Consider the following 20971-nt stretch of genomic DNA (forward strand, 5'->3'; position numbering starts at 1 on the left):
ATTATAAAAATAGGAAGAAAACTCATAACATAATGACCAAAACCACAGTCTTTATATATTCCTGACCTTTGCCTCTAGACCACATCAAACAGGGACAATGGAGTAGATAGATTCCATCTGTGTTGGACCTCAGAGTTCCAGACACGTATTCATCGTACACGACTCATACGCCACCAGTGGTCATCATCGATCCAATATCGTCCCTCTTTTTTACCTTTTGTTTCTACATTATTTACTGATCAATTCATAATTCAGTAATTACAATTTTAAAAATGATTATTCACAGAAAGCACAAAGGGCCTAGAAATTCCGAATATCTATTTAGAACCATCCTCATGTCTATATCACCTTCATTAATTATTCTTCATTTATATTATATGTATTAATCAGTATAATGTTTCATATATTGAAACCCACTCAGTGGGCTATTTGGAGTCCACTGATTATACTCCCTGGTTTTTAATAATGCACTGAACATTAAACAAAGTACTGAAACTAAGACCAAAACTTCAACTATTACTCACATGGTCTCCACGAACCTAACAGGTGAATGCAGCCTGAGATCTCGTGACCAAGGAAGAATCCTTAAATCTGCATGACAGATCCATTCTAAGGAGGACAGAGTAGAGCAGACAAGAGAAAATTTCAGATCCTATCTCCATTGATCCTTCTTTACTGCATTTCATCTACTCATTTAAGCACGCAATTTTTCATAATGTGGTATTTTTTCTTTTATCTAAAGGAAAGCTTAAACTTGAGACTGATCAATAACAATAATAAAGGCTCTTACTTATCAGTGCCTATATAATTCTTAAGCAAAAGGCAAAAATGCTTATTCTATTTATTTCTTAATGAGCATTTTTGTTCATTTCTTATACATCACAACATATATTACTGGCTGGATAATGCTTCACCCTATTTATCTGTTTTTTTACATTTTTAATGCTTTCATTACTGATTCATTCATAATAATAAATCCAAGTATATTAACCCAAAATAAGAATATGAGCTTTGTATATTTCTACATTGACCCTGAGGTCATTTACAACAGAAAATAGGCTACATTTTGTTTTGTGTGGACTCGGAGTTACAGACATATAGCACTCAACCAGGGAGGATTCCTATGCCACCAGTTTTCATCATTGGTCTATGTTTGGGCCTCTTTTTCTTCAAATGTTTCTGCATTAGTAACAACTAAATTGTTAATTCATTGGTAATAAAAATCAATACGTGATTCATAAAATCCCAAAAAAGACCCCTAAATAAGCTTAACTTCTCTTTGTAGAATCATGTACCTCATAGATTACATCTTTCATTAATCGACCTCAATGTTGCACATTATCAATGAATCAACAGTAATATTTCATATCATATTTCTCGTCAGGCCATAGTTAACTTTTTGATTTTATTTATTACTTTTAAATGATACCATGAATGCTCTTAAATATGTCACCCAAAACAAGGTAAGGTCTTTGACCATTATTCAACTTGGTCTCTTTTCTAACACAAAGATAACATAACAATCTAAATCACCGTGGATGATAAAATCAGCTCACTGCATGCACTCTGAAGACATGATAAAATATGATACAAGTAGACAATATGATAAAAGACTGAGTTATTATCTCTATATTTTCCACCACTCATTTGCACAGTCATTTGGGCATTTATTAATTTTTGGTAATATTTATTAATTTTTCCCTTAATAAAATAAACTTCAAATTGATACCTGACTGAGAGTAATAACTATTACCTACCACTGTGTAAATCACCCTTAGTCGAATACAAAATACACTTGGTCCTTTTTTAATCCATTCCTTTACACTAATATGCATTTTCCTTAGTATATATTTTATTTTGCTTATGAACAAAGCTTCATTCTCTCTATATTTAGTCATTTATACGTTTATTTATTCTTCCATTGATACTTTTATAATAATATTTTAAGGCTTCATGAACTCAAAGGCCAAGAACTAAATGCTTATGTAGTCCTGACATCCACCCATAGGTTCCCTTCATCAAGTAGAGTGAACCAGATTCCATTTGTGTTGGACCTCAGAGCTCCAGAAAATGTCTCTATCATATAATAACACCCAGCGTTCATCACAAGTGCGCTCCTTAATGCCCACCCCTTGGTTAGCCATCCCCAGCCTCCCCGCCAACTCCCCACTAGTAACCATCAGTTTGTTCATTCTCTGGAGTTAAGAGTCTGTTTCTTGGTTTGCCCCTCTCTCTCTCTTTCCCCTTTGTTTTGTTTCTTAAATTCCACATATGAGTGAAATCATATGGTATTTGTCTTTCTCTGACTGACTTCATTCAGCATAACACTCTCTATCTCCATCCATGTCATTCCCAATGGCAAAATTTCATTCATTTTTATATGATTACATAATATAAATTTTTAATAATACAATAAAAATGTTTTTCAAAACAACAGCACTGGGTGTTATACTCAATTAGTGAATCATTGAACATTATATCAAAAACTAATGATGTACTGTAACTTGGCTAACTGAACTTAAATAAAATAAATAAATAAAAATAAAACAATGGCCGAGCCAAGAAGAACATTGAATATTACTCACACTGGTCCCCATGCTCCTAAATCCATAGAGCTCCTGACCATGGAAGATTTTAAATCAACTGGAACACATCCATTCTGAGGAGTACCGAAGGGCAAAACAACAACAAAGACAAAACGATTGAGGCATTCTCTCCAAAGGCCCTTAATTCCATCTTTATTTATTGTCAGTAGGCAATTAGTAAGTTGGGATCATGTCTATTTTATTTTCGCTTAAGGGACCAAATCACATCAATATGGCCACTGACAAAGAATATAAACATTGACTACTACTCCTTACTGCCTGTGTCATACTCGGCAAAAGGGGCAACATGCTTACATCATTTATTTTCATTAATTGTCAGTGTTTGCAACATATATTAATTGAACTTCATACCTCACCACATATTTTTATAATTGGACAATGATTTACTCCCATCATTTTTTTGGTAATATGTTTATTGTTATTTTGACTGATCTGATTATATTTGTAGAATTAAAATGAATAAAAACCAAGACCAAAAAGAAGACCTGGTATATCCTGACATCTGTATAGGACCATTTCAACAACATGGAATGGATTTGTTTTGTGCTGGATCTCAAGAGTTCCAGACACATAGTATTCACTACACGTGACTCCTATGCCATCAGTTGCCATCACTGGTCCAGCACTGGCTCTTTTTTCTATTGTCATCTGCATCTGTTTATTGATTAATTGCCTAATATAGAAATAAACATAAGTCACCAAAAAAAAAAAAAAATCACAAATGAAATCCTTGAATATCCCTAACATCTATTCATACAATCATTTCCACTAGGCACAAACTCTTTCATTAACTGAATTCAGGGTTTCACATATGGATTAACAACATATTTGATATTGGTATGTTTGGGCTTCTTGATTACATCAAACACTTTTTAATAATAGAGTAATTAAAACAAAACAAAACAAAACAAAACATTCCCTCCAAGATAAGAACACCGACCACTACTCACATTGTTCTCTATGCTCCTAAGACACAGATGCAGCCGCAGAGCTCTGCCACGTGAAGGTGCTTTAATGAGCTTGAGGGCGCCCGCTCTGAGGAGTAGAGAGCAGAGAGGATGATCACAAATTGCGACCTCATCTTCATTGATCCTTTCTTCTGCATTTCACTTTTCAGTGATTCAGGCAATCATTAATTAGGAGTATACTATATTTATTTCATTTTCTTTTAAGACCTTTTCCCCAACCCAGAAAATGAACATCGATTATTATTTATTTTGTCTATATCACCCTCAGCCCAAGATTTAAGTCATGTAACCATTTATTCGTCTTTGGATTCCACGCTGTGTTCAAATTTATTAATACCATTTCTCGCCTTACCACATATTTTTATAATTAGAGCATGCTTTCCCATATTCCTCTTTATTTTTTCTCTTTATTTATATTTATACATATTTGTTTAGTGACTATTTCAATGCTCCAACTAAAAATCCATGAACAAACACAGAGACCAAAAACAAGATCTCTGTAAATTCCTGACTTCTACCTACAGCATCCTTCCAAACAAAGAGAATGCACCATCGTGTTTCGTTGGACCTCAGAGTTTCAGACACATGTTATCCATCATCATCCATGACTCATACGCCACCAGTCATCATCATCGGTCCAGGATTGGTCCTCTTTCTCTTTGTTCACTTCTAAGTTGTTTATTAATTCACACTAATGATACAGTGACTATTCTTAAGCAAACCACCCAACTCAACACAAGAACTTTGACTATTACTCACGTTGGTCTCTGCGCTCCTAATGCATAAATGCAGGCACAGAGCTCATGACCATGGAAGATGCTTACATCAGCCCAAGTGCGTCCATTCTGAGGAGTACAGGGCAGAGCAGTGGATAAAGAAAATGAAGACCTGATCTACATTTACCCTTCCTTTCCACATGACATTTACTCAATGTTTTACATGTGTGTTAATTTTTCATTATTTTTCTTTCCTACTAACAAAGGGAAGAAGCTTGAACGTGGAACTGATTCAGAATTTAAAAATAACTGATTTCTAATTACCTGTGTCTACATAATTTTTAGCCAGAGAAGTAACACCCTTGATCCATTTATTTCTTAATAGGCATTGGTGTTTTTAATTTTTATTAATAATATGTCCTGCCTCACAACATACGTTCATAACTGGACAGTGCTTCATATTCTCTTTATTTATTTATATTTCTTAAATGGTTCTAACACTGATCCATTGATGATAATAAATTTAAATCTATAAAGCCACAAAGAGAATATGACCTTTATATATTTCTGACACCTGCCCATAAGATCATTTCTAAAAGAGGGATTGGACTAATTATGTATTGTGTTGGATCTCAGAGTTTTAGATATTTATTTTCCATTCTCCATGACTCGTACACCATCTCTCTCAACTATGGAGAACAAACTGAGGGTTGCTGGACGGGAGGTGGATAGGGGGATGGAGTAATTGGCTGATGGACATTAAGGAGGGCACTTTGATGTAATGAGCACTGGGTGTTATATTAACAGATGAATCACTAAATTCTACCCCAAAATTAATAACACACTATATGTTAACTAACTTGAATTTAAATAAAACCAAAAAAAAAGCAAGCATACATACTATTACGTATCACAATCTGTATCATCCTTACCCCAAAATGTAACCCCCGATCCATTTATTAACGAATTCCACTTGTCCCAAGTTATATTAATAGTAATTCTTGCCTCACCACATATTTTCATAGCTGAATATGCTACACCCTTTTCCTCTTTATGAACTGACCTATTTGTTTCTCTCATTTATTAATTATGATAATAAAATCAAATCCATGAAGCACCAAAGGCTAAGAACATGATCCTTGAATATTACTGAAATCTATAGGCTCAGTCCCACAGATAAACACTTAAATCCCTCTTTGTAATGGACCTCAACAGATCATAGATATTTTGATCATAAAATACAGTCCAGGATGCATTCCATTCACATCACTGGTCCACGGTTTGCCCTCTTTCAGATAATTGGTATATTCTTTTTATATATAGTCACCACTCGCATCAGAACTAAAACACTGACTACCACTTAACATCTCCTGTGTGCTTCTGCCTCATAATAAAGGTAGTTTACATCTTTATCAGTTAAGGAATGTCTAGAGAAAAACTGAAATAGAAATTTACAGAGCTATAAAAATGAGTGGCATGGACTTGATCTATTTTTAAAATCATCCCAAGTAGGGGAGGTGGGCGAGAGGATGGGTGAAATAGGTGATGGGGATGAAGGCCGGCGCGTGCTGCGATGAGCACTGGGTGTTGTATGCAAGTGTCGAACCGCTGTACTGTGCACCTGACACTAATATCACACTGTATGCGAACTAACTGGAATTGAAATAAAAACTTTTTAAAAAGTATTAAATATAATCAAAGAAATGCTGAGGATGGGGCCAGCAACCTACAGTTTAACCAGCCTTCAGGGGATTGTGGTGCTCACTCAAGTTTGAGAAGCACTGCTCTATAGTCACCTAACCCAGAGAGGTAACACTTTGAACCTACTGAATTCTTAATGCACGGCAAGGTTTCCCAACTGTATGAACAAAAACTTCAGCCTCACAACATTTTCTCTTAATTAATCCAGCATTAATTACTTTCTTTGTCTACCTACCATCATTTATCTATCTATTTATCCCTCCATCTACTTATCTATCATCTATCTACTTATTTATCATCTACTGATTTTTTAATTTAGTCCCCTAGAACAATGTACTAAATTCCCAGGAGCCATTTAACCACATAATTAGATTCTTCCACATTACTCAAGTCTAGCTATCGCCTTATTCCCACAGATGTAATATACCAAATTTCCTTTTGAAATGAACTTCAGTAATGAAGAAATGCATTAATCACAAGACACATTCAGAATGCATTCCATTCACATCATGGGTCCTTGCTTGGCTCTTTTTTTTTTCAAGTTTTTATTTAAATTCCAGTTAGTTAACATATAGTGTAATATTAGTTTCAGGAGTAGAATTTACTGATTTACCACTTACATATAACACCCAGGGCTCAGGGCGCCTGGGGGGCTCAGTCGGTTAAGCGTCTGCCTTCGGCTCGGGTCATGGTCCCAGGGTCCCGGGATCGAGCCCTGCATCGGGCTCCCTGCTCGGCGGAGAGCCTGCTTCTCCCTCTGCCTCTGTCTGCCGCTCTGCCTACTTACGCTCTCTCTCAATCTCCGTTAAATAAGTAAACAAATAAAATCTTTAAAAAAAACAAAACAACACAACCCAGTGCTCATCACAAGTGTCTTCCTTAATACCCACCTCCCCTCTAACAACCCTCAGTTTGTCTTAGAGAGTTAAGAGTCTGTTTATTGGTTTACCTCTGTCTTTTTTTCCCCATGTTCATCTGTTTCATTTCCTAAATTCCAATATGTGTGAAATCATATGGTATTTTTCTTTCTCTGACTGATTTATTTCACTCAGCACAATACTCTCTATCTAGCTCTATCCCTGTCATTGCAAATGGCAAGATTTCATTCTTTTTTACGGCTTTTTTATTCCATTGTGTATATATACCACAACTTCTTTATCCATACATCAGTCGATGGACATTTGGTCTCTTTCCATATTTTGGCTGTTGTAGATAATGATGCTATAAACATCGGGGTGCGTGTGCCTCTTTGAATCAGCATTTCTGTAACCTTTGGGTAAATACCTAGAAGAATAATTGCTGGATCATAGGGTAGTTCTATTTTTAATCTTTTGAGGAACCTCCATACTTTTTCATTAACTTGTACATTCTTTAAAGAAAACATAAAATTAAAAAAGAAAAAAAGATGTCAGTACAACCATGAGCCTACTATCTACCCCCCATCCAAAGACTGTACCTTACATCTTTCTCGGAGTTGTTTCATTGATTTAACAACTTAGTTCTTTTCCACAGAAGAATGCTTATAAACTGTGGTGCCAACCTAAGATGGAAAATGAGATACTTAAGAAAGTGAGTGTAAAATCTTAAAACCTTTAGAAAAATCATACTGAAATCGGTTACTTCATAAACCTTGCCACGTAGCTCCATCATAGACCCATCTTTGGTTTTCTTTGATTTAATTTATGCATGTAAATATTTATCAATAGCTTTAATATTCATTCGTTCACTCTTTAATTCATAAAAAAATTGACAGTCACTTTTTAAGAAAAATGAAAACGGTTAAATAACATAAAAGATGTCTAACTTCCCAGAAACCCAGAATAGAAATGCTATTGTGTATGTACCTGTGCAGTGCTCCTGACTCCACCTGGAAAGAGCTGAGATTTTTGTCGCAGGAGGGATAAAACATGAGTAGGGCTGCCGGGTCGCGCATCACCACATTCTAATCCCTGGCCATGGGCTTTGCCCCTTTTATTGTATTCACTTATTAACTTATCTATTAATTTATAATGGTAAAATGTGCACTGCTGTATGCAAACTCAAGATCATAGCAGTAATTAACAAAAACTTTGTCCAGTTTTTATCACTATCAAAAATGACAAAGGACGATATACTTCTTGTCCAACTTGACTGAGAAATCATTGATAAATACAGTTGTATATATTTAAAGGGTACAGTGTGACATTTCATTGACATATACATTGTGGAATGATTACCAGTCGAACCCAGTGAAGCCAACTGGACTGGTCATAATTTGTTATAGGACTCAATTTTGTCACTGGTTCATGCTTGGCCCTCTTTAATATAGTTAGTTGATTATATTATATAAACTTTTTCCCTATTTCTCAACTGAAAAAAACAAAAACAAAAACACCTGCAACCCAGAGACAGCACAGAATATGAATGTCAACAACTACATACATCTGTCCCTATGTCCCTTCTGATGAGATATAAATGCCTTAATATATTTTTAATGGACTTCTGATTCTTAGAAATGAATTCGTAATGATGCTAATTTCATTACATATGCTATGGTTACTCCACGTTTGGCCCTATTTTTCCTTCATTTACTCACACATTTTTTTTACTTATTTTATTGCATTGCTTAATTTTTAATAAGCAATCAATATTTGTGAAACTCAAAAGCCCAAGAATAACATTCTGGGATAGCTCTAACAACTGCTTATAGGACAATTTGTAACAATCAATAGACTAGCTTTCTTTTTACGTTGGATCACATGGTTGTAGGTAAACCTTATTCATCCTTGCCGCTTATGCTACTGGTCCTCAGTATTGGCCCAGATTTTGCCTTCTTTTTCTTCGTTGAACCATAATTTTGTTTAGAGATTAATTCGTTAATTCACTAATAATAAAAAATGCCCATGAGGTTTTGAAAAGTGACTTTACTATCCCTAACATCTGTACATAAAATCATTTCTACAGGGCAAATCGCCTAGATCTTCTTTGTTAGGGGACCGAGGTGTTGAATGTATGGATTAGCCAACATGCTCATTTTAACCTCTTACTTCATCATTAGTACCCGCTTGGCAGGAACTAATGTGAAACATCTGTCCATAGAATCATTTCCACCATCAATTCATTTCTTTCATTAACAGACCTCACTGTTTGGTATATGGATTAATAAACATGATGCTTCCTATTAGTTGCATTTGGGGGCCATGGTGGGCGTTTCACATTTTTTTTAACAATACAGTAAATACCCTTAAACAAACCACCCAAACTGAGACAGGAACACTGACTATTACTCACGTTAATCTCCATTCTCCAACACATAGACACAGCCATAGAACTTGTGGTCACGGAAGAATGTTTAAATCAGCGTGAGTGCGTCCATTCTGTGGAGTACAGAGCAGAGCAGATGAAAACAAAAGGCTTTAGACCTTATCTCCACTGATCCTTGCACCCCACCTCTCATCTAGTCAGTCACTTAGACAATTTGAAACTGGGGGAACTGTTTATTTAATGTCTCCTAATGAATGAACAATAATGACCTCACCACCGACATAGAATATGAACATTGCCTATTATGATTTAACACTGCCTACGCAGTCCTTTGCCAAAGAGCAACACCTTTGTTTGTATCATTTATTTCCTAATGGACAGGAGTGTGTTTTCAATACACATTGATAGTATTTCTTGTCTCGATACATATTTTTGTAACTGGACAATGCTTTATGACCTTAATCTTTATTTATATATTGTTTGTTGATCAACTCATTGATCCAATTATAGAGAATGCATGAACATGAACCCAAAACAGGATCCTTCTATATTCATGATATCTGTCTATAGGATCACTTCACACAGGGCAGTGGACTAGAGTGCATTTCTGTTGGACCTCAGAGTTCCAGACACGTATTCATCGTATACGACTCATACGCCACCAGTGGTCATCATCGATCCAATACTGTCCCTCTTTTTCCCCATTCGGTGCTACATTGTTTATTGACTAATTCATTAATTCACTAATAATAATTTTAAGATGCTATTATTCACTAAAACACAAAAAGAGACTTGATATCTCTAATCTCTCCCTAGGATCATTCTCATATCAGTGTATCACTCTCATTAATTATAATGTTTTACATAAATGCATTAATCAATATAATCAACCCCTATTAATCAATATAACCAAATCCATATTTGTCACTGGGCTAGAGTTGCCCTTACTTGATTACACTTCATACTTCTTAACGATACAGTGAATACCTTTAAAAAAAAACACACACAAGAAGACGACGAAAACTTTTGACTACTACTCACATTGGTCTCTATGCTCCAAATTCACAGTTGCAACCAGAGAGCGCATAATCATGGAAGTATTTACAACTACTGGAGTGAGTCCATTCTGAGGAGTACAGAGCAGAGCAGATAACAGGATGGAGAGACACTCTATTGGTGCACTGATTTTACCTTCATATTGTCTGTCACTTAGGAATACAGCATGGTGGGGACATATTTATTACTTTTCTCTGAACAAACAATATCAAACTTGACACTGACCAAAAATAAGAATTTTGGCTGCTATTTACTGTCTATATCCTCCTTAGCCAAAGAGGTAAGACACTTGAACCATTTCCATTTCTTAATAAACTCCAGTATTTTCAATAAATGTTCATACTTTTATTAGGAGTAGACAGGCTTCACCCTCTTATTATACTTGCATATTAATTCTTCTTTGAGCCATTTGTTACAGTAGAATCAAAATTCATGAAAATGAACCAAGAAAATGGTCCTTTTTCTTTCCCTAACATCTGTCCATAGGATCACTTCAAAGAGAAGCAATAGACTATATTTTTTTTTATTGGACCTCAGAGTTTCAGACACGTAATAGCCATCATCCATAATTCATACGCCACCAACTGTCATCACTGGTCCAAATCCAGGCTTCTTTTCCTTCATTCTCTTGTACATCATTTCACTAATTCCTTAATTGACTAATGTAAAACTTTAAAAACCTGTGATTCACAAAAATCCAATAATAAGAGCAATGAATATTCTACCTCGGCCTATAGGATCATCTGCCACATTGTTACATGTCTTACTCTGGTGATCATCCATACCCCACATATGCATTAGCAAATGTTATATCCCATATTTAAAGGTTCCCATATTGATGGTTTTAAATTGTATTTCACACTTTCAACAATACAGTGGATACCTTATTTTAAAAACTTTTAAGCAAATACAAGAACTTTAACCTCTACTCACATTCATCTCTATGCTCAGAGCATGCAGGAAATCACAGACCTTTTGACCATGGAAAATGCTTACATCAGCTCGAGTGTGTTGATTCTGAGGAGTGTTAACACAGAGCAGATAATTAAAAATTGAAACTTCTTCCATATTAGTCCTTGTTTTCACCATTTCATTTTTCCAGCTATCTGGTGCTAATTAATTTTTCACAACCGGTATACATATGAAAATATAAACAGGTATATTACAAAATTAACATCCTCAAATCAAGAATGACCCAGGCTTACAATATTCGATGTTGCTTATCAGTGTCAGTGTCTACATGATCCTTACAAAAAGAGATAACACCTTAGGTCCATTAATTTTGCAACCTGGATCAGTTTCTTTAGGTTACATCAAAAGGATTTCTTGCCTCACTAAATATATTCATAGTTAATAAGGCTTCATCCTTTTTTTTATTTATTTATAGATTTCTATTGGTTCTATCACTGATCCATGGATGTTACTAATATAGGAATCTATAAATCAAAAATGACAAGAACATTATCCTTGTATATTCCTCACATCGATCCACAGGATCGTTGTGTCGGACCTCAGACTTCCAGACACGTAGCATTCATCGTATAGGACTCATACGCCACCAGCTGTCATCATTGGTCCAGGATTGGCCCTCCTTTCCTTTATCCTCATCCATTAATTCACCAATCTACTAACAGTAATTAAATATTTATGAATCGCCAAAATGCAAGGACAAAAGCCTTCAGTATTTCTATCATTTTTCTTTAGAATCATTGCCTAATTAAACAAACTTTTCATTAACCACCCTCCCTGTGGTAAAGGTAGGTTGGTCAACATAATGTTTCATACAGTTCCAACTTAGTCATTGGACAATGGTTGGTCCTTTTTCTTATATTAAATACTTTTTAAATAATTACAGTGATACCCTAAACAAACCCTCCAAACCAAGACAAGAACTTTGATTATACGCACGTTGGGCTTCATGCTCCCACACGGAGAGGCTAGCCTGGAGTGCCTGAACATGGGGGATGCTTACACCAGGTCAGGTGTCTTCTTTCTGAGAAGCACAAAGCAAAGTAGATGAGAGTAAGACCGAAATGTTATCTCCCGTGTTCTGCACACTCCACTTTACACGGAGTCAATCATTTGAAAATACATTAATTTGCAATCATGCTTATTAATTTTCTATTAAAAAATGCATTAATATCATACTTGCTACTCACCCAGAATAAGAACTTCTCTATTACCGCGCACTAAAGAGGTAAGGTACATGAACCATTTATTTTTCTTAATGGAATTCAGTATATTCAATACCTTTGGTTTTTATTGCTTCACCATGTACATTAAGAGTGCATATGCCTCATGCTCTGCATTTTTACTTTTCAGTATTTGTACATTGATTCTTAAATTGACCATTGATAATAAAAGAATCAAAATTCAAGAAAACAGTATAAGAAAATGGTCCCTTTACAGTTCTAAAATCAGTCTATATAATAATTTGAGACAGGTAATAGATTATACTTCCTTTGGCATTGGACCTCAGAGTTCCAGACACATAGTATTCATCGTCCATGACTCCTACGCCACCAGCTGTCATCACTGGTCCATATTTCAGCCCCTTTTTCTTCATTTTCTGTATATTATTTCATTAATTCCTTAATTCACTAATATTAATTCTAACAACCCAATGATTCACAAAAAAATGAGTAAGAACATTGAATATTCTACATCTGTCCCTAGAATCATTTATCACATTGATATAATCTTTTTCATTAATCATTCTTAATCTATCATAAATGCATTAATAAATGTAACACTTGGCAATACTCCAATATTTATCACTGGCCATGATCGGCCTTTCGAATTATATTCATACTATTAATAACACAGTAAACACCCCTTTTTTTACAACCTGTCAAATGAAAACATGAGATTTATTACTCTCATTGGTCTCTGTACACCTGAAACACAGATGCAACCAGAGATTGTGACCAAGAAAGAAATCTTCAACCAGCTTGAGGATGTCCTTCTGGGGGAATAGAAAGCAAAGCATGTTATATAAAAGAAAATCAGAAACCTCATCTGAATTGACCTTTCTTTTCCACATTGCATTCATTCTATCACTTAGGAATTTATTAATTTTCATTCTCTTAACAAAAGGAACCACCTCAAATTTGAGACTGACCTAAAAACTCAATTGACTTATACTTAGGAGTTTTTATGATCCTTAGTCAAAGAGGTGATGCTCTGGATCCATTTATTTCTTAAGGGGCATCAGTATTTTCAATTTTTAGTAATAATAATTCTTGCCTCACCACATATATTCACAGCTGGACAACGCTTCACTCTTTTTCTTTATTTTTATATAGTTCATTAATAGTTCTAACATTGATCCATTTATAATACTAAATCTAAAACAATAAAACTAAGGCAGAAAGATGACCTTTATATATTCCCAGTGTCTGTCTAAAGTAGCATGTCCACGAGACGGATCTGACTAATGACATCTTGTGTTGGATGGACCTCAGAATCCCAGGCACATATTATTCACCATCCAGACACATATGCTACCAGTTGCCACCAAAGGTTCAGGTTTGGGTCTCTTTTTCTTCATTCATTTCTACACTGGTACCAAATAAATCATTAATCCATTAATAATAATAAAATAAATACATGATTCACAAAATCCAAGAAGAAGATCCTTTCAGATCTCTAAAATCTCTTTATAGAATCATTTCCCACAGAGACTGATTCTGTTTCAGTAATCGACCTCTATATTGCCATTATTGATTAATCAACATCATGGCTGATACCATATTTCTCACTGGGACATAGTTAACTTTTTTAAAATTATGTTTCATACTTTTTAATAATTCAATGAATACCTTTAAACAAATGACCCAACCTAAGATGACAACTGTGACCATTACTCACCTTGGTCTCTTTCCAACACGGAAGCAACATGACAATCTTGACCACGGCGAAGCAGCTTGGAGTTCCATTCTGAAGAGAACCAATTAGAAAAGGTGATAAAAAGATTAAGACATTCTCTCCATTGATCCGAACTTTCCACCCTTCTTACGTGTAGACATGGAGATATTTACTAATGTATGGAAATATTTATTTGCCCTTCATAAAATAAACATCAACCTTTAAAGTTTCTCAGCTTAATAATTGAGTTTTTAAAATAAAGATCTCTCATTTTTTTGAGATAAAATTAGTCGTTTAAAGTTAACAAATAAGTAGCATTCAATAGTTTCACAATATTGTAAAACTACTATTTCTCTGTAGTTTCAAACTACTTTCATCACTCCAAAATAAAACCCCATACTCATTAAGCAGTCTCGCCCTACTGCTCCTGCCTCCAGCCCCGGGCAACTACCAATCTTTATTCTCTGTGGATTTATCTACATTGGATATTTTGTATAAATGGAGTCAGGCATGATGTGACCTTTTCTGTCTGCCTTCTTTCACTTAGCACAATGTTTTCAAGGCACATCTGCATCGCAGCACAGATGACTACTTCATTCCTTTGCAGCCCCTCTGGAAAACAGTACGGAGGTTCCTCAGAAAGTTAAAAATAGAGCTACCCTACAACCCAGCAATTGCACTACTAGGTATTTATCCAAAGGATACAAACATAGTGGTTCAAAGGGGCACCCGCACCCCAATGGTTATAGCAACAATGGCCACAATACACAAACTATGGAAAGAGCTCAGATGTCCATCGACAGATGAATGGATAAAGAAGATGGGTGTATATATACAATGGAATAATACTCAGCCATCAGAAAAAAAAAAAAAAAAAAAGAAATCTTGGCATTTGCAAGGATGTGGATGGAACTAGAGGGTGTTGTGCTAAGCAAAATAGTCAATCATAGAAAGACAATTATCATGATTTCACTCCTATGTGGAATTTAAGAAACAAAACAGAGGATCATAGGGGAAAGGAGGGAAAGAATAAAACAAGATGCAATCAGAGAGGGAGACAAACCATAAGAGACTCTTAACTCTAGGAAACAAACTGAGGGTCGCTGGAGGGGAGGTGGGGGGGGATGGGGTCACTGGGGGATGGGCATTAAGGAGGGCACGTGATGTGATGAGCACTGGGTGTTATGTAAGACTGATAGCCCTCTCTCACTGTCTCTCTCTCTCTGTGTCAAATAAATAAATACAATCTTATTTTAAAAAGGGGGGGGTGCTTGGGTGGCTCAGTCGTTAAGCGTCTGCCTTCGGCTGAGGTCGTGATCCCGGGGTCCTGGGATCGAGCCCCGCATGGGGCGCCCTGCTTGGCAGGAAGACTTCTTCTCCCTCTCCCGCTCCCCCTGCTTGTGCTCCCTCTCTCACTGACTCTCTCTCTGTGTCAAATAAATAAAATCTTAAAAAAAAGAACAAAAACCTGATGAATCACTGAACTCTACCTCTGAAACTAATAATACACTATATGCTATTTAATTGAATTTAAATTTTTAAAAAAATAGAACTACCCTATGACCTAGCAATTGCACTACTCGTATTATTTATCCAAAGGATACATAGTCATTAGAAGGGGCACATGCACCCCAATGTTTATAGCAACAATGTCCACAGTAGCCAAACTATGGAAAGAGCCTAGATGTCCATCCACAGATGAACGGATAAAGATGTGGTGTATGTATACACAATGGAATATCACTCAGCCATCAAAAAGAATGAAATCCTGCCATTTGCAACCATGTAGACGGAACTAGAGGGTATTAAGCTAAACAAAATAAGTCAGTCAGAGAAAAACAAATACCGTATGATTTCACTCATATATGGAATTTAAGAAAAAAAACAGATGAACATAGGCAAAGGAAAAATAAAATAAGATGAAAACAGAGAGGGAGATAAACCATAAGAGACTCTTACCTATAGGAAACAAACTGAGGGTTGCTGAAGGGTAGTTGGGTGGGGTGATGGGGTCACTGGGTGATGGGCACTGAGGGCACTTGATGTAATGAGCACATGTTGTTATGTGCAACTGATGAATCACTAAATTCTACCTCTGAAACCAATAATACACTATACGTTAATTAAATTGAATTTACATTAAAAAATTTTTTTTTAATTTTTGAGTATAGTTGACACACAATGCTACATTAGTTTCAGGTGTAATGAAATTACATTTCATTCATTCATTACATCAAATGATCCAACATCGCTATACATTATGCTAGGCTCAATATGCTATTACAATATCATTGACTAGGGGCGCCTGGGTGGCTCAGTTGGTTAAGCGACTGCCTTCGGCTCAGGTCATGATCCTGGAGTCCCGGGATCGAGTCCCGCATCGGGCTCCCTGCTCGGCGGGGAGTCTGCTTCTCCCTCTGACCCTCCCCTCTCTTATGTGCTCTTTCTCTCTCTCTCTCTCTCATTCTTTCTCTCAAATAAATAAATAAAATCTTTAAAAAAAAAAAAACAATATCATTGACTAGATTCCTTATTTTGTACCCTTTAATTCCATGACTCAGTAATTGACTATTACTGATCACTGTCTATATCATCCTTAGTCAAAAAGGTAAAATGCACTTGATCCATTTATTATCCATTCTAACATATTATTTCTCCTTACTACATCTTTTAATTACGAATAATACTTAACCCTCTTCATCTTTATTCATTTATACATTTGTTTATTTTGCCATTGATACTTTTATAATATTTCTAAAAATTCATTATCACAAAGAATAAGAACAAGTTCCTTGTATATTCCTGACCTCTGTCTATAGGAACACTGTGAACAGAGGGACTAGACTAGGTATCTTTGCGTTGGATGGACCTCAGACTTCCAGACACATAGCATTCATCGTATATGACTCATACGCCACCAGCTGTCATCATTGGTCCACACTCAGATCTCCCTTTCTTCATTCTCATTTACATTTGTTTACTGTCAATATATCAATTAATACAATAGAATAAGTATCTGTGAATCACAAAACTCAAGGACAAGGTCCTTAAGTATCCCCAACAACTGTCTATAGAATCTTTTGCCTCACTGAATATACTTGTTTGACTAATGATCCTCATTGGGAACATACTGATTAGTTATCATAATGTTTCATGTCAACACCATATTTACCATTGACCTATGTTTGGAATTCCTTGAATTTTTGTTATGACGCTGAATATCCTATAGAAACCATCTAAACCAGAAGAATCTGTCACTCACATTGTTCTCCATGCTCTTACACCCAGGGGCATCCATGAGCACTAGATCACGGCCAAATGACTCTGTAAGTTCAAGTATATCCATTCTGAGGAATGCAAAGCAGAACAGACAATAGCAGGCTGAGAGACTATTTGATTCATACATTCCATCTTCAGTTAGTCATTTGGGAATACAGTGAATTGGGAACATATTTGTTATTTTTCTCAAAATAAAACAAACAATAGCAAACTTAACACTAACAGAAAATAAGAACTTTGGCTGTTATTCATTGTCTATGTATCATTCTCAGCCAAAGAGTAAGACAAGTGAACCATTTACATTTCTTAATGAACTGCAGCATTTTCAATATATGTTAGTAGCTTTTATCACCTCACCACATAAACTAAGAGCAAACATATTTCACTCTACCTTATTTGTACTTGTATACTGATTGTCTCTTTGGGTCATTCTTTACAGTAAAATCAAAACTCATAAACACAAAAGAAGAAAATTATTCTTTTATTTTCCTAATATTTGTCTATAATATCATGTCAAACAGAGGCAATAGGTTAGCTTTCTTTTTTTGTTGGACCTCAGAGTTTCAGACGTGTAATATTCATCATCTATGACTCATACGCCACCAGTTGTCATCATTAGTCCAAATCTGGACCTCTTTTCTCTTCATTCTCATCTGTATAAGTTCACTGACCAATACATGAATTCACTAATATTAATTCCTAAAACTCTATGATTCACAAAAACCCAAATAAGAACCGTGAATATTCTATATCTACCTATAGGATTATCTGCCACACTGATATATCTCTTTCATTAATTATCATCAAAGTTCCATATATGGATTAATACATACAATGCAGCAGACCAATCCCATATTTATCATTCCTGATGGTTGGCATTTCTTATTATATTTCACACTTTTAATAATACAGTGAATACCTGAAAATAAATTCTCAAACGCAGACACAAAACCATTACTCACATTGGTCTCTGTGCTCATTACACCAAGAGGCAACCACAGAGCTCATGACCATGGAAGATGCTTCAACGCACTGCAGTCATGCACCCATTCTGAGGAGTACAGAGCAGAGCAGGTGATTAGAAAAAAACTGAGGCCTTCTCTAGAATGGTCCTTGTTTTCCTCATTTCATTTACCCAATCATAAAGGTCCTTATTATTTTTCATAATTCATACACATATATAAGCATAAATATAAATGTAATGTTATGATCCTTAGAAAAATAGGGAACACTCTTGGTCCACTTATCTCTTAACCTGCATTGGTTCCTTTAGTTTATATTAATAGTTCTTGCCTCACCACATATATATTCATAGTTGGAAAGGTTTCTTCCATGGTTTTATTTAGTTATATATTTATTTATTGGTCCTATCAGTGATCCATTCATATATATAAATAACATAGAAATTTCATGAGTCCATGATTACTAGAACAATATTCTTGTATAATCCTAACATCGATCCACAGGATCATTGTGTTGGACCTCAGACTTCCAGACACGTAGCATTCATCGTATATGACTCATACGCCACCAGCTGTCATCATTGGTCCATGCACAGGCCTCCTTTTCTTTATTCTCATATACATTTTTTAAGGATCAATTCATCAACTCACTATGGTAATTAAATGAATATCTATGAATCACAAAAGCCCAAGGACAAGGGCCTTCAGGATCCCTATCATTTTTCTTTAGAATCATTGCCTCATTGAAATATCTCCCATTAATCATCCTCAGTGTTGTAAAGGTAGATTAATCAACATCATGTTTCATACATTTCCAGTTTCATGACTGGATCATGGTTGGTCTTTTCTGTTACACTGAATACTTATTTTTAAATATTACATAGAATCCCCTAAAGAAATCACCCAAAGTGAGATGAAAACATTTACTATTACTCACGTTGGTTCCATGTTCCTACAGGCAAATGTAGAGATCACTGGCCAAGGCATACTACTTAAACCACCTTGGGTGTGTACATTCTAAAAAGTAAAAAGCAGAGTAGATAATAACATTAATGAGACATATTCTCTATTGATCCTTGCACTACATTTCATTACTCAGTAATATTAATTCAGGGTAATATGCATTTTACTTTTTCTTAAGAAAAACAAATATTGAACTTTCCACAACCCAGAAGAAGAATACTGGCCATTGTTTATATTATCTATAACAACATTCTTATGTAGAGGTAATACCCATGAACTATTGCTCTCTCACTCTTGCCTTACTACATTTTTTCTTTTATTGATTCACTTATTGTAATAGAATCAAAATTCATGAACACAAAGACCCCAGAACAAGATCCCTGTGAAATTCTAAATCTGTCTATAGGATCATTTCCAACAGAGGCAATAAACTAGATTTTTTTTTTTATGTTGGACCTCAGAGTTCCAGACGTACTCATCAACCATGATTCATACGACACCAGCCATCATCACTGGTCCACCCTTGGCCTTTTTTCCTCACTCTCATCTACCTTTGTTTATTAATTCATCAATTTATCTGCAAAAAAAAAAAACCCTAGAATATAGGCCTTGAATGGTCCCACATCTGTCCATAGACTCATTTACTATATCAATATACTTCCTTGATTAATCACCCTTAAAGTCTCATATAGGGACTAATCAATGTAATGCAATGTAATATCAAATCCATATTTATCAATGGCCCATGGGTGGCTTTCTTTTATTATATTTCATACTTTTCAAATACAGAGTGTGTACCCATAAAAACTCACCCTTCAATGCACCAAACACATAGAGACAAGCAGACATCTTGTGACCATGAGAGAATCGTGAAATCAGCTCCAGGGCAACCTTTCTGAGAAGTGGAAAACACAGAAGGTGATATTAAAAAAAAAAAAAAAATTAGACCTTATCTTCATTGGCTTTGTTTTCCACATTTCATTGACTCCTCCACTTAGCTATTTATTAATTTTCATAATTTACAATCCTTAACTTAGTCATATTTATTTATATTTGATTATTGATTCTTTCAGTTCCTTATACTAAAAGAATCAAAATCCATGAACACAAAGACCAAGAACTTGATCCTCGTATGTTATTAATATCACTATGGTCATTTCCTTTTTCTTCCTCAAAAGCAGGGTCTTCCTCCTCGTCTGTCATGCCACCAGCCAGCCTACAGTCAGTCATTTCCAACAGAGAAAAAAGACTAGATTTCTTGTTGTGTTGGACCTCAGAGTTCCCGACACATAGTATTCATCATCCATGACTCATTCGCCACCAGCCATCATCATCGGTTCAACACTGGCCCTTTTTCTTCACTCACTTCTACATTTCTTTACTGATTAACTTATCAATAAATCAATGACTATAAAATAAACATCTATGAATCAAAAACACTTGAAAATAAGACCCTTAAGCATCCCTAACATCTGACCATAGAATCATTGTCTCCTTGAAGATGTATTTCATTAATCATCTACAATGTTGCAGTAGTTAATCGATATAATGTTTCATGTCAATTCTACATTTATCATGGGGCCATGGTTGGCCTTTTTCTTTTACTAAAT

The 20971-nt window shown here is 35.4% G+C and overlaps 12 non-coding genes and 2 pseudogenes across 12 annotated transcripts; all 14 read right to left on the reverse strand.

Annotated features, from left to right (window-relative positions):
- Nucleotides 1-122: 122 nt before the first annotated feature.
- Nucleotides 123-194, reverse strand: LOC114209117 (small nucleolar RNA SNORD113/SNORD114 family). Its single transcript, XR_003609251.1, has one exon. It is a non-coding gene; the product is annotated as a small nucleolar RNA SNORD113/SNORD114 family (small nucleolar RNA).
- An 881-nt stretch (nt 195-1075) lies between these two features.
- On the reverse strand, nt 1076-1150 carry LOC114208733 (small nucleolar RNA SNORD113/SNORD114 family). The gene has a single exon (XR_003609117.1). It is a non-coding gene; the product is annotated as a small nucleolar RNA SNORD113/SNORD114 family (small nucleolar RNA).
- A 2002-nt stretch (nt 1151-3152) lies between these two features.
- LOC114208662 (small nucleolar RNA SNORD113/SNORD114 family) lies at nt 3153-3228 on the reverse strand (annotated as a pseudogene).
- A 908-nt stretch (nt 3229-4136) lies between these two features.
- On the reverse strand, nt 4137-4214 carry LOC114208571 (small nucleolar RNA SNORD113/SNORD114 family; annotated as a pseudogene).
- A 5630-nt stretch (nt 4215-9844) lies between these two features.
- Nucleotides 9845-9916, reverse strand: LOC114209113 (small nucleolar RNA SNORD113/SNORD114 family). Its single transcript, XR_003609250.1, has one exon. It is a non-coding gene; the product is annotated as a small nucleolar RNA SNORD113/SNORD114 family (small nucleolar RNA).
- A 900-nt stretch (nt 9917-10816) lies between these two features.
- Nucleotides 10817-10891, reverse strand: LOC114208566 (small nucleolar RNA SNORD113/SNORD114 family). The gene has a single exon (XR_003609067.1). It is a non-coding gene; the product is annotated as a small nucleolar RNA SNORD113/SNORD114 family (small nucleolar RNA).
- A 903-nt stretch (nt 10892-11794) lies between these two features.
- On the reverse strand, nt 11795-11869 carry LOC114208551 (small nucleolar RNA SNORD113/SNORD114 family). The gene has a single exon (XR_003609059.1). It is a non-coding gene; the product is annotated as a small nucleolar RNA SNORD113/SNORD114 family (small nucleolar RNA).
- Nucleotides 11870-12758: 889 nt separating this feature from the next.
- Nucleotides 12759-12833, reverse strand: LOC114209125 (small nucleolar RNA SNORD113/SNORD114 family). The gene has a single exon (XR_003609252.1). It is a non-coding gene; the product is annotated as a small nucleolar RNA SNORD113/SNORD114 family (small nucleolar RNA).
- A 910-nt stretch (nt 12834-13743) lies between these two features.
- Nucleotides 13744-13817, reverse strand: LOC114208707 (small nucleolar RNA SNORD113/SNORD114 family). The gene has a single exon (XR_003609111.1). It is a non-coding gene; the product is annotated as a small nucleolar RNA SNORD113/SNORD114 family (small nucleolar RNA).
- Nucleotides 13818-17020: 3203 nt separating this feature from the next.
- Nucleotides 17021-17095, reverse strand: LOC114209072 (small nucleolar RNA SNORD113/SNORD114 family). The gene has a single exon (XR_003609237.1). It is a non-coding gene; the product is annotated as a small nucleolar RNA SNORD113/SNORD114 family (small nucleolar RNA).
- Nucleotides 17096-17984: 889 nt separating this feature from the next.
- On the reverse strand, nt 17985-18059 carry LOC114209079 (small nucleolar RNA SNORD113/SNORD114 family). The gene has a single exon (XR_003609239.1). It is a non-coding gene; the product is annotated as a small nucleolar RNA SNORD113/SNORD114 family (small nucleolar RNA).
- Nucleotides 18060-18912: 853 nt separating this feature from the next.
- Nucleotides 18913-18987, reverse strand: LOC114209067 (small nucleolar RNA SNORD113/SNORD114 family). Its single transcript, XR_003609233.1, has one exon. It is a non-coding gene; the product is annotated as a small nucleolar RNA SNORD113/SNORD114 family (small nucleolar RNA).
- Nucleotides 18988-19811: 824 nt separating this feature from the next.
- Nucleotides 19812-19881, reverse strand: LOC114208624 (small nucleolar RNA SNORD113/SNORD114 family). The gene has a single exon (XR_015768698.1). It is a non-coding gene; the product is annotated as a small nucleolar RNA SNORD113/SNORD114 family (small nucleolar RNA).
- Nucleotides 19882-20627: 746 nt separating this feature from the next.
- LOC114208600 (small nucleolar RNA SNORD113/SNORD114 family) lies at nt 20628-20702 on the reverse strand. The gene has a single exon (XR_003609077.2). It is a non-coding gene; the product is annotated as a small nucleolar RNA SNORD113/SNORD114 family (small nucleolar RNA).
- Nucleotides 20703-20971: the final 269 nt, after the last annotated feature.

This window comes from Eumetopias jubatus, unplaced genomic scaffold (assembly GCF_037043125.1).
Source record: "Eumetopias jubatus isolate StellerSeaLion01/CBP00866 unplaced genomic scaffold, mEumJub1_p1.0 scaffold_7, whole genome shotgun sequence".
NCBI classification, from domain to species: Eukaryota; Metazoa; Chordata; class Mammalia; order Carnivora; family Otariidae; genus Eumetopias; species Eumetopias jubatus.